The sequence below is a fragment of the Dermacentor albipictus genome, chromosome 4 (genome assembly GCF_038994185.2).
Source record: "Dermacentor albipictus isolate Rhodes 1998 colony chromosome 4, USDA_Dalb.pri_finalv2, whole genome shotgun sequence".
Lineage (NCBI taxonomy): Eukaryota > Metazoa > Arthropoda > Arachnida > Ixodida > Ixodidae > Dermacentor > Dermacentor albipictus.
In genome coordinates, this window is record NC_091824.1 from 3898948 (window position 1) to 3912847 (window position 13900).

Genomic DNA, 13900 nt, shown 5'->3' on the forward strand with positions numbered 1-13900 from the left:
TCAACAGTCACTATTTATTCCTATAAACCTTCCTGCATGTGAAGGCAAAAGAAACTTATTAATTCATGCTGGAAGTATAAAAAGACAGGTATTTGCACAGAAAATGTTTATTTTGAGCACCGAGGTTCTTGCTGACGTAGATATGGTGCTGGCTCCCTCCTTGCCCGAAGCATGTGCTTGCTGTACACAGCACCAGATGATGGCTTCCTAGGTCAAAAGATCAAAGTGAAATAAGAGGCATTTTGTTTTAGCCCCGGAAAGAAAAAGCAGGATTGAGACATTAACATGTATAAAAAATACTTGCCTAAAGAAAAATTAATACACAAGCAAATTCACTAAAGAGGTTCACTTTCAAGAGCGACAGTATGGTTACGATGAAAATTACAAGGAAGCTTCACTGCTCATTGAGGTTTCGGTTCAGTAGTTGTTGAGCCACGAGGGTTAGCATGCTACATCTTGCATATTGTTTTGTAGAACAATATTGCACTTTGAACAATGTAGTGCCTATTTAAATGAACTGACAAGGAACGCTGAAACTCCAGGCTAGTTTGGTCTGCACAAGATATGATACAGACACTGTACTGCATTCATTTAGTGTTTTTGTCACTGATCTCGTGCACAAAGGTCATTCACACCTATCCTACATGAAATGCAGTTACTTCTTTGAAGCTTCATCTAGTCCTTGAATTTGCTGCATGCTTATGTCTAAGGGAGTTCGTTTGGTTCCTGTTAATGTAGTACATCTAAGCAACTGTTATCAAATGCCCATAGTGTTCCCTTGCATGTACAAAACATTTTTGGCCCTTTCAATGCACAATACTCATTACATTTGACACTTGGGACTCGTGCAAGGCGCCATTTAGTATTATATGCTTGTCCACATCTGATAATACTTTCATAGCTGGGTCATTCCCATGCCAAATGCCTTGGTTATTACTGTGACCATCTCACACTTTTCCTTTAGAATCTTCTTGTCCACTTTTAAGGAAGCACCCCACGACACAATGTCTCCATCCTAGTGGTGCTATGGAGTTAACTTATGTGCTAGTTGTAGCAGATGACGTCAACTGAAGGCCACTGAAGATAAAACTCTCTGCGACAATTCCTTTTACACAAAAAATGCAAACAATACAGAATAGTCAAAATGTAGTTATCTGGCAAGACTGGCTGCATCCATCATCTTTGTTTGGCGCAATTCTGAGGTGGCTCCATGTTACAAGACGCCTGGCGATTATTGCCATGTGACTGTTTGGGACTCTATAAAACACAAGAATTGCCTTACTCCGGCCTTTCTCTTTGTGCAGCGGCCGAGGTTATTATTCGTCCAATCGCACCGTGTCCTGTTCGTGTGTCCATAGACTAAATTCTTCACCACATTGTTTTTGCGGTATTTCGTGAGTGACCCATGAACTCATCTTGGGGTGGGACTTCTTATCTTTGGCGTTTGCTTCTATCTCTTGTCGTCAGCGCCTCACACAACTGGATGATGCCACTGGCAATTCTCTTCCTAACCACGAAGAATGCATTCGTCTCGTCACCTCTTCCGATTACGTTCTTTGGCCACCTAGAGAAAAGATTATAGGTGTCAACTCCTGTAACATTGTGGATGGCGGCGTATTCATTCTACCCTATGACCATACCCTATCTCGAGCAATTCTGATTACCCCTGGCCTTATTCGCTTCTCTGAGGGGTCTGCATTGCTTACTGCAATAAACCAAATCGAACCCCAACTGTTGCCTCGTGGATCAACTGTCACTTGAGCTGTTGACACTCATGTCGTTGCAATTGTCAGGAAGACAGCTCAGTGTGTTCTTGCGTCTATTACCGTGCGCTGAACAAAATCGTGCGCGAAGATGTTCACCCCGTGTCACAGATGGATGATGCACTAGATTCACTCCACGGTGCTGAGTATTTTTCTAGCCTTGACTTTAGACCAGGCTACTGGCAAATACCGATGTCCAAATCCGACAAAGCAAAAACGACATTTGCTACCCCTGATGGGCTCTACGAGTTCAGTGCGATGCCTTTTGGACTCTGCAATGTGCCTGCCACATTCGAACGCATGATCGATATGTCTTGTGTGGCTTGAAATGGAAAACCTGTCTGTGCTATCTCGACGACATTGTGTTTTCAACCATGTTCTCACAACATTTGCAACATCTTGATGAAGTCCTTGCCTGTCTTGCAAATGCTGGTTTGCAGCTCAACACACGCACACACGCGTGCGCGCGCGCGCGCGCACACACACACACACACACACACACACACAAATGCAGTTTGGCCAGCAAGGCCATCAAAGTTCTGGGGCACATAGTCTGCAAAGAAGGTATTCGTCCGGACCCCGAGATTCTTACTGCCATCCTCGAATTTTGTGTCCACTGCGTCAAAAAGACATGCACAGTTTTCTTGGACTTGCTTCTTCCGGCACTTCATATGCAACTTCGCTACACTTACGTCCCCGCTCCATCAACTCCTCCCCAGTAATGCACCCTTTGTTTCGTCCGACGAATGTGAACATGCTTTCCTGCTTTTGCAACATGCCCTGACGTCAGACCCAGTACTGCGCCACTTTGATCCAACCGCGCCCACCATCTTTCACACCGACGCTAGCAGTCAGTCTCGGTGCCATTCTACTACAATGCGACAACACATTCCGCGAACGAGTAATTGCTTAGGCTAGTCGTGCACTAACCAGTGCAGAAAATTACTACACCATAACCAAGCAGGAGTGCTTTGCTGTTGGGCCGTGCAAAAATTTCACCCATGTCTTCATGGCCGCCATTTCACAGTCGTTACCGACCATAACACACTGTGCTGGCTTTCATCGCTAAAGAATTTATCAGGTCACCTGGGTTGCTGTGTGCTTCACCTACAGGAGTACGATTTCAATGTCACCTACAGGGCTGCAAAGAAGCATCAAGACACCAATGCTCTCTCTTGCTACCCTCTGCCGAATCATGACGATTCACCATAACCTCTCCGTGATTGTGTACGTCCTGAGTCCTCTTCATCGGCTTTACCCATTGTAGCCCTCGAATGGCTAAGACACAACAGCCCATCTGTCCTTGTGTCCCACTAACGCATCGACCCACACTGCTGAACTATTCTCCAACGCATGGAAGATTCTTCGTCACCTCCAAACGCCTGACTTCGTCGACAACTTAATCAATTCAAGCTGCACAATGGGGTTTTACATCGCAACATTTATCACATCGATGGCAACAAATGGGTCCCGGTCATACCATGTTCTCTGCAATGCGAGGTGCTTGAAGCCTTTCACGATCATGCGACGACTGGTCCTCTAGGCTACCACAAGACTTACAACAGAATATGAAGTTGCTGCTCCTGGCCTGGCCCATCTTCAGCCGTTGCGAAGTATGTTGCACCCTGCGTTCATTGTCAAAGCAAACCCAACAGCTCCTTCTGGCTCTTTACAACCTCTGCCTTGTCCCGCTTCGCCTTTTGAAGTAGTTGGAATAGACTTGTACGGTCCTCTTCCCATGACCTCACATGGAAATCGTTGGATTGCAACGGCCATAGACCATCCAACACGCTATGCGGAGACAGCATCTCTACCATCCTGGACTGCTGCTGAAGTCGCCGATTTCTTTCTACACAACATTATCTTACACCGCAGCGCTCCGCGCGTTCTCCTCAGTGACCGCAGCAGTCTTCCTCTCTTCTATCCTTACCGAAGTTCTGTGCGCCTCTAACACAATTCGCAAGACGACTTCCAGTTACCATCCGCAGACCAACAGCTTGATGATTGCGATGTACAGTCACGTGCAATATGAATTGCAACACCGGTGCCCATGGTCGAAGGGGTTCCAAGGCTGTACGGCTGTGCAGACACATGGTAAGTTCCAGACCGAAACACAGCTTCAATTAGTGGTGTCTATTAAACTGCTATTTCGAATGTCAGAGCTGCTCTGCAGCCGTGGAGCCCCTTCAACAATGAACAAGAGTGTTGCAAGTCATATTGCATGCGACTGTACATCTACCCTGGCCACACGAACGGGGATGCAATCCTGTCGTTCATGACATTCGCCTATAACATGGCTACGCAACGTACCACTGGATTTTAACATTTTTTCTTCATCTATGGCTGTTCACCAAGTTTCATTCTTGATGTATCATTCCTTTCGACTCCTGTACCCCCATCAGTTCCTTTCTTGGAACAGTTTGTGTCTCGCCTCGCAGAGTGCAGACGCCTCGCCCCGCTTAACACCGACGTCTCCCAGGACGCTCGCAAGTTTCGTTACGACTCGACCCACTGTGCTGTAACTTTTTCTCCTGGTGAGAAAGTTCTTTGGACTCCTGTGTGCGTTCCTGGCTTATGCAAAAAATTTTGCAACACTTCTTGCTTATGCAACACTTCTTGAATGCCCACACCACCATATCGTCGGGCAGCGAGCACAACCTGCGACACCCATGTGGCCACAGTGACGAGAGGCGGCCTGCGCAGCTGGCCGGTTGGGGTCATCAGGTTGTCGCCGGCCATCCACTGATTATATTGTTCACGGACACGGTCTTTAACAGGCTTGTTGAGCACGACGTCCAGTGGCTGAAGTGTTGACGTCATGCCTCCCGGAATGACGGCGAGTTCCGTCCTCCCGTCGTGGAGTGCCAGCTTCAATCCTGCGGTCAAGTGCCCGCGAAAGGCATCCAAGACGAGCATGCTCGGACACCGCAAGAGTGCCCCTGGTTGCCGATTCCAGACGGTCTTAATCCAATTGAGCATGAGGGCCTCGTCCATATAGCCCTTTTCATTCACGCGAACGACATCCCGTGGGAAAGCCTCTTTCGGCAGCGTCTTCCTCTTGAATATTATGTATGAGGGCAGCTTTCTGCCATCTGCAGTACACGCGAGCATCATTGTGAATGCTCGTTCCCCTTAGAAAGAAGCTAGACTTCTTTTGTGCCGCGTTCGCACACTGTGGTGAGCGACGGCATGTCGAACCACACCGGCATTTCATCAGCGTTGCCGATCTGTACCAACATGTAGCCATGCTGCTGCCGGAGACGGATAACATAGCGCTGGAATTCGACCAACTTGTCCTCGTATGCCTCTGGCTGCTTCTGCCAGAGTGATTTGCGCTGTCGAAGTGCGAATCCCTTGCGTTGCATGAAGCGACGAACCCAATAAATGGAGCCCTTGAATTGTTCCTTGGGCAGTCCGGATTCTCGGGCGATCTCAATAGCTTTGATGCAGATGAGTTCTGCTGCGACTGGCAAAGATCTGGCACGATGCTCGCGGACAAAATTCGCCACCCTGTCTTTGAGCTCCGGGTGCACTGCGCCATAGAATAAAGAACCGCGCAGCGCCCGCGAGTTGGGCCGCGTCGGTCACCAAGGGGGCGATAACAATGTGGATGCCGAAAGGTCTGCGCTCCTACATGCTGTCAGACTATTCATGCTGTGCCAAGGGCCGGTATGTAAGTCAAGGGGTGAACTTTTAGTAATATTTTTGGGAAAAAACCTCAACCTATATTCCGCACTATACGGTACTCGCACTGCTGGAGACATATGCCGTGGCCGAGAACCTACGGCTTCCCGACTACTCGGGTGCCACCACCCGTGCCACACGCAGTTGCACTGCGGCACCCTGCCTAGATGGAGTCCATAAGCCAGGAAAGCCACGCACGGCAATCTATGTCTGCAGCACCCTGGCGCGTGCTGTTCTACCTGTTGCTGACATCGCCGGTGGCCCCTTGGAGTCATGCGCCGTTGTGGTACGCCTTGGCAGCCAGGACACGGCTGTGGCGAGCATCTGCATCCGTCCAGGAAAGCCGTGGGATCCCTCCAGCCTCATCCAGCTGGCTGTTCGCCTTGGTGGGCATGCAGTCCTGTGCAGTGACTTCAACGCACACCACACGGATTGGGGAAGCCGCAGCTGCACCCGCTGAGGCAAAGGCCTCACAGATGCCATCAGCTGAGCTGGCCTGCTGACCTTGGAACACCAGGGAGCCCACCTACGTCTACCGCAGAGCTCGCACGGCCATTGACCTCTCCCTCAACACTGAGCAGTGCTCCTACTCCTGGGCCACAACTTCGGACAAATGGGGGTCTGACCACTTCCCTATTGTGATCAGCCCCAGGTCTGGGAGAAGGCCTAGGTCAAGAACTTACGTCACAGACTGGTCCCTGTTCCGGAAGCACTGCAGCAAGTTGGACGATGGCCGTGACTTCCTGAGCGCCATCGTGGATTGTGCTCAGGCTGCCACCGTTCAGTGCTCTACCCAACCAGATACCCCCTCTTCGGACCCCCACCTGCTCAACATTCGTGCCTCCAGGCGCCGTATGGAGCGTGGAGCAATCCGGACGGGCAAGGCAGAGCATTGGACCGAGTACAGACGTGCAGATGCCCGCTGCAGACGCCAAGCCCGGCGCAGGAGGAGCCTCTGCTCTGCCATCGAGGGCAGGTCCAGGGGACCCCTGGCTTGGAGACTGCTCAAATCCCTCACCAGCAGGAGAGGAAGCCTACAACCTGTCCTCGCCGTGGCCATCACGCTGAGCATCAGCGAAGAGGCCCTTGTGGAGCTCCTCGCCAACCAGTTTGCGCTGGCTGTACCACGTACTGCAGCCATCCTGAAGGTAGGGCAGCCTTCCGTCAGCCTGCCTAGCTGCCTGCACAACCACCACACAGGGTCTTCGCTTCTGTAAATGGCCTGTCATCCAGTCTTGGGAGCCTGGCCTCACAGTTCATTGGCCCAGAAAGCAGTCCGAGCGCTTTTTCGCTACCTGAGGGCAACAGACTTGAGTGCCCGACTATAGACATCCTACACTTAAGTTCTCTCTCTTCCTCTTTCACTCCCCATTCCTCTCCCCACGTGTAGGGTAGCAAACTGGACTCAGCCTGGTTAACCTCCCTGCCTTTCCGTCTTCCCTTCTCTCTCACCACCCAGGGTGGCCATCGAGCCAGGTTATGGCTATCTACCAGGACCCGCTGACGCTGCACGAGCTCCAAGCATCGCAGTGCACCAGGAGCCCAGTGCACCAGGAACCCAAATGCTTCGCAACCTGGCCGCCAGCGAGCAGCTGCACCTGCTTGACTGCTTAAACATCTGGCAGTCAGGGCAGGTGCCGGAGTCATGGCGCACAGCCTACGTGGCCCCCGTCCTGAAGGCCGGCTGAAAAACGCGAGCTCCTATCGGCCAGTCTCACTCACCTCTGCTGCTTGCAAGCTGATGGAGGCCATTGCTTTCTGGCCGATGAGCAGATAGGCTTCCGGCGGAGCTGATGCAGTGCGGACTCCATTGTGGACGTGGTCTCCACGCTGGAAGAGGCCAAGGCCTGCGGTGACGCCGTGCTCCTGGTGCTTATCGGCATGAAGGGGGCCTTTGACGGCCTGCCCTATCCAGTCGTTCAGCAGGCCCTGGACCTATTTGGTAGAGGGCGTCCCACAAGGATCAGTGGTGAGCCCTTTCCTGTTCAACCTGGCCCGACTGCCTGCTGTCCTGCAGACTGACCCCCAAAACCATGTGAATATCTCCATCAACGCGGACCACATCGCCCTATGTGTGCGAAATCCACCACACAGCCACAGCAGTGCGCGCTCGGCTCTGCAAAGAGCCCTCGACACCGCTGCTGCTTACCTGAGCTGCATTGGCCTTGCCATCTCGGCAAGGAAGACGGAGGCCATGCTGCTCCACCCAAGAGCAACCGCCCGCTGCACAGCTGCAACTGGAAGGCGACCTTGAAGCCCGGCAGTGACGTACCCGAGGCTACACGTTCATCACCGGCTGACCTGGCTGCCTGCTGTCAAGACCCTGCATGTCCAGGTCCTCCGGGTCCACAAGGCAGTCTCCCAGCTTGTTGCCCGAGGACAGAGCTGCACCACTAGGTGGGCTCTGCGGCTGTACCATGCAGTAGCCACCTCACGCCTGCGGTACGTCCTCCCACTCGTGGCACTACCACGTGCCCGTCTCAAGAAGCTGGAGCTGCAGCATAGGGCCGAGATTAGGTTCTGCCTGGGCGCTCCCTGCAGCTCTGAAATCGCTGCAACCTTGGCCGAGGCAGGAGCATGGTCCCCATCACTCCTGTCACAGCCCACATTCTACAATCAGCCACAGCTGTGCACATCGCTGAATGACACTGCGTTCAGGAATATCGGTCACATACCGACCGCACACACAACCCCCATCACATCTGCACTGAGCATTACGCTGCGGAGAAAGCTTATCAGTGAATGGCTACTGACAGCGCAGCGAAATTTTGGTTCTAAAGCAATTTTTCCCGACCGTGCAATGAGGCCGCAATGCGAGACCGCAACGAGGCCGCAATTTGGTGACTTTATTCACTACCGCCCTTAGCCGGCAGATCTGAACCATGCATCAGGAATGTGCATTTCCATTGGGGAACAATAGAAACTCTTATTTAGGCTAAACAAGCGCGCGTACGTACGTACTTACATGCCGCACTCGGGACATCTGCCATTCAAATATTCTGCCATGTAGCAGCACCGTAACCAAGTAATGTTACTGTTACGTGCTTCTGACAAAGACTCTAAATAACTCTGAAGGAGCGCAGTTCCGTGTAATATACGTTCTCTGCATTAGGACACTGTAGCACTGGCTGGCCGGTGTGGCGGTCCCTGCAATGCATCACAAAAGCTCGTGAGGAACCTGGCTATAAAGTATCATCACAGAACATCTATATATGGCATCATGCAGTCGAAAGATTAGCTACGCGTAGTAGATGCACATCAAATGCAAAGACGAAGTATACTTACGAGAAGCAAAAGCCCGAAAAATAAGCGATCCACCGCTTCGTGCACTCCGAGCCTGCCATATGCCATATTATGCCGCCAAAAAGGCCAGGGGCTCTATTCTGGACACGCATGGCGGCTGCACGGCCGCCATTATCCGCCATGTTTACTCTCTGATTGGCTGTCGAGAGGTCACGTGTTTTAAAATTTGTGCCGGGAAGCGGAAGTTTTGCGAAATGTCATTTTGCGTTTTCATCAAGATGACAAAACGCGACGTGGAGCTGCAAATTTTATGGACTAATACATTTTTTTGCTCCTTGGCAGATATATGGTGATGTTAGCGCTTCAAAAAGAATGTGAGCGGTAGCGTGCAAAAGCCAGTGCAATGCATCTGCAATTTCGCGAATATGTGGTGGCGATTCAAGATATGCGCCATGCCAGCTTGCTGATTGGCTGAAGGAATATCTCGTAGGGAGCGTCACAGGAAGGGCTGTTTCGTAAACGTCATTTTGACGATGCGTGACGTTGCGCAGGGCCGCCATTGCTGAGATTTTCCGCCATAATTTTTGCTGAGGCGAGCCGCGCGAATTATGCTAATGGGCAGCCATATGCAATGGCAGCCAAGAGGAATGCGTATCGCCACATTTTCCCCGTCGTTTGGCACCACGAAAATCTTTTGTTCATAACGCGTGCTCATTGTATTTGCATCGCTCTCGGGTGGTGCTGGCATTTGTGTTTTGGGCCATCGTTTTTTAAAAGAACGCGTTTATACGAAATAATATTGGTTGAATATAGCAAACTTTCAGCAATGTTGTCCACTTTTCACTGCTGCATTTGTATTGTAATCGAGATTAATGCCTTTTCGCACAATCAAAAGTTACGACAACGGCCTCTTTCTAATTTATAAAAAGAAATGTACGCAAGGCGGCGCCTTGAAGTTTCCTCCTGCGGTGCGAGTAACCAGCGAAATGAACAAGAGATGGCAGCGCCGGCGCTTGCGTCGCTCTAGTGGATATCTCTGGCGCGCGCAACGCTATCGGTGATATTCGGCCGTTTCTCATCTAGCCGAGTCGGGCTGAGTCACTTGCGTTTCACGAAATAGCGATAACGTGGCCTAGAACGTGCGCGCATCACCACTGGTAGGTCGCGTATGTTGTCTCAAGAAAGAAAACAAGCGCGTTGGCTCCAACATGCGATGAACCATTCCATTTTCCAGGGACACGCATCCGAGCTACTGAAGCAGACGACGGCTTGTACGCAGCAGACGACGGAAGCGAGAAGCGTTTTCGACAGAATAATCATACGCTTTGAGATAGCTGCTTTATTTTTACTGCAGAGCAAAACTGTTTTGCTTTACCGATAACGCTACATTGAGTGCCTTCATTTCAGTTTCTTAGGCGAAACGTCAAGTTGGCGTCACGTTACGTAAGCAAAACCGGGCCACCAGCGCCATTTTGTTTGCGTCGCGCCTACGTCACCCATCGAAGAAAATGGCGGAATGTCCAGAATAGCGCCCTAGATGTGACATCACGGACGTGAAAATACAAAGACCGGATGTGGCGTCCCGGACGTGACGTTTGGGTGAACCTAACGTTTGCGCTGCGTTCACCGGGTGAACGCAGACACTTTCAAACGAGAAGGAAAAAACACACACAGAAGAAAACAAGAACGGTCAAAATCTATGTACAAGTAACAAAAAATGAACTACACAACTGTACACTTAAAACACAAAATAACAATAATTACACTCAGCATGCGTACAAAAAAAAATGCACACTGAACAACACACTGTCAACAAGGCTAGAGCTGGGCTGGGGCCAGCTTCTTTTCGTGCACTGGCCGCAAAGAAGCTAACCCACTGAGGCTAAGCAATATTACTGAGGGCCTTCGGTGGCGGAAAGGGTCCGCCGTGAGGCGCGATATCACACAGGTGACCGTCTCCTCAGGTTGTACCGGTGCGTGGTCCGAATGCGGTCCTTCGCCCCGGGTGTGCCCTGTTGCTTGCGGGTGGTGCACTGGGCACCGGCGCGAGCTCGTCGGACCGCGACGCAAAGGCTTTCAGGTCGGCGATATGGGCACGGCTGAGTTTTCCCGAAGGGGAATCCTTCAGCAAGTACGCGAGCGGAGACCAAACTTTCTCTACTCGGTACGGACCAAGCCACTTAGGAGCGAGCGAGGCTGAGAACCCCTTGCTCGCGTCGCTAAGAGCGTGGTTGCGCTTCAGGACTAAATCACCCACCTTAAATGAAAGATAGCGATATTTCCGGTCGTATTGAGCCTTCTGCTGGGCCCTGGCCGAAGTCAAACTCTGCCTTGCTCTACAGAGAGCCCGGCAAAGCCTGTCCCGAAGTGCTGAAGCGTACGCAGAACAGTCTGCCGGCGCCTCCTCATCCCCGAGCTGACATTGAATGACACTGGTCACCGGATTTGCCAGCTCCCTTCCAAAATTGAGGAAAGCGGGAGAGAAACCAGTCGAGCGATTCTCGGCGGTTCGGATTGCGAACGCGAGCTCACTCAAGTGGTCTGCCCAATCCTTTTGACTCACGGCAAAAGCCGCCAACATTGGTTTGAGGGTTCTATTGACCCTCTCCGTCAAATTGGACTGGGGATGGTAGGGCGACGTGGTGCAGTGATTAATTCCCAGGGAACGGCACGTAGCACCATACACCCGAGCGGTGAAATAAGACGCGTTGTCCGTAATTAGTCTTTTCGGAAAGCCGAACCGACAAAAAACTTCCTGTAGCCTCTCCAGCACCGCTCGCGCGTTCACTTTTCGAAGCGGAAACAACTCCACCCACTTCGAAAAATGATCGACGACTACCATCAGGTGTGTGAACCCCTGCTTACTCCTGGGGAAAGGCCCCATAAGATCGCAGGTGGCCACCTGCCACGGACGATCACTGTCAATTGGTTTCATCAATCCGGGCGGCTTGCCACCCCTTGATTTCACCGTTTGACAGACATGGCAGGAACGGCAATAGCGAAAAATGTCACGCTTTATGCCAGGCCAGGTCACAGTTTGGCTTAGTTTCGCAAAAACTTTGGAGCCACTCAAATGACCGGCCAAGGGTTCGTCATGAGATGATCGCAACAGCGCGCTTCTCAGACTCTTGGGGATAACCACCTTAAACGGGTCCACAGCCTCGTCATCGGTGGCTATGTATTTCAGCAGGAGCCCATCGTGATCCAGCAAATATGAATCCGCGGGGGACCCAGCGACACACGCTGGTTCCGGCCCCCCTGCGCCCGCCGCACTACCAGCAGCGTCTCGGCGCTCCGTCTCCCTGAGACCGTACCGCTCACTCCGCGACAAAACGGATCAATTTGCTGGGCCTTCAGTAACTCTTGCCTGCTGAATGCGATTCCAATTCTCCCAAAGGGGAGTCCGGTCTCGTCCCCACTCAGGACTGCAGCCAACGGCGTTGTAGGTTCGCTTTCGAGAAGCTCCCCCGCTCGCTCGTTTTGCGGCGCGCTGCTTGCCTGGAGAGCGGAATGACAGGTTTGCCCGCTTGCGGACTCGCCTCTCTCTGCGCTCGTTTCGCCCCCGACGCTTGCTGGCGCAAAGGCACCGGCAGTGGCTGTAACACCTGGAGGAATGCTCTTGGTGCACAATGGGGCACGGGATAGCGCGTCAGCTACCACGTTGGTGCTCCCCTTTCGATACTGCACTGAAAAGTCATAATGCTGTATCAGGAGAGCCCAGCGCGCTAGCCGGCCCGCAGGCTCACGGAGCCGCATCAGCCAACTGAGCGCACTGTGGTCTGTCAGCACTACGAATTTCGTCCCATCAAGGTACACATCGAACTTACGTAGTGCAAACACGATAGCGAGGCACTCCTTCTCGGTCACGGAATAATTCCTCTCTGCCGGAATCAAGGAGCGGCTGGCAAAGGCCAACGGCTGCAACACACCATCGTATTCCTGTAGGAGGACTGCTCCTAAACCCAGATCGCTCGCGTCGGTCTGGACAACGAACGGTCTGGTCAGGTCGGGGAGTCTGAGCTGCGCTGTCTCCGCAATGGCGCTAGACAGTTGGCGAAAGGCCTGCTGCTGCTCAGGTCCCCACTGCCACGCGGCCGACTTACCCAAGAGCTTGCTCGAGGGTGCCTGCACTCGGGCACAGGACGGAATGAATGACCGGTAAAAGTTGGCCATTCCCAAAAAGCGGCGAAGGCCACGTACGTCTTTGGGCGCGGGGAAATCGAGGATTGCCCGAAGTTTCTCCCGGTCCGGCTCAATGGAGCCTCCGCCCAGCGTAAACCCCAGTAACTGAACTCGGGTTTGCGCTAGTTGGGCTTTCGCAGGATTCAAAGTCATCCCGGCGGCCCTCACCCTCTCGAGCACATCGGCAACATGGGCCAAGTGTTCATCGAAGGTTCGTGAATAAATCACGATGTCGTCGAGGTAGCACATGCAGTATGACCACTTTGCTTCCCCGAGGACGCGGTCCATGAGTCTCTGAAAGGTCGCAGGACCGTTGCATAGACCAAAGGGCATACGAGTAAACTCAAATAACCCTCAGTGGGACGTGAACGCGGTCTTGCACCGGTCACGTTGATCCATCCGGACCTGTAGGTAACCTTTAGAGGCATCCAGCGTAGTAAAGTACCTCGCACTGTTCAGGGTTCCTACGATGGAGTTAATCGTGGGGAGCGGATAGGCATCCTTACGAGTCACTCCGTTCAGACGGCGGTAGTCTACGCACAGGCGATGACTGCCATCTTTCTTAGGCACCAACACAATTGGAGACGCCCAGGCGCTGTACGAGCGGCGGATAATGTCGGCCGATAGCATCTCGTCCAGCAAGCCATCGATCACCTGCCTCTTGGCTAGGCTGACGGGCCGGGGGTTACACTTCAAAGGAAGCGCGTCTCCAGTTTCGATCGTGTGGCTCGCCAAATCGGTACAGCCAGGTTGATCGGTGAAGAGCTCTTCGTGCTGGCATAACAGTGCCGACAAGCGAGCTTTCTGTGTATCATCCAAATGAACCACACAGGCGGCCAGAAGATGTGGTGCCCCTTCGTGCCGTGTCGCTCGATCCCTATGGGGACTTTGAGTCGACAAGCGCATAGCGCAGGGGCCTGCCCCCGAATTCTGCGCGCGACGCGGTTCGTGCCGTGCCTCTCGTTCCCAAAGGGGAGTCGCAGCAGGCGAGCGCACAGCTCGAGGGCTTGCCCCCGAACTTGGCGCGC

At 52.6% G+C, this 13900-nt stretch overlaps 1 long non-coding RNA gene across 2 annotated transcripts; it reads right to left on the bottom strand.

The window, feature by feature from the left end:
* Positions 1 to 107: 107 nt before the first annotated feature.
* On the bottom strand, positions 108 to 8824 carry LOC139059020 (uncharacterized). Of its 2 annotated transcripts, none has more exons than XR_011513806.1 (4): positions 8733 to 8824; positions 7597 to 8594; positions 7170 to 7465; positions 108 to 207 (listed from the first exon to the last, which is right to left on the bottom strand). It is a non-coding gene; the product is annotated as an uncharacterized lncRNA (long non-coding RNA). The 2 variants fall into 2 exon arrangements; XR_011513807.1 differs by lacking the exon at positions 108 to 207 and adding an exon at positions 375 to 1564.
* Between the last annotated feature and the right edge of the window lie 5076 nt (positions 8825 to 13900).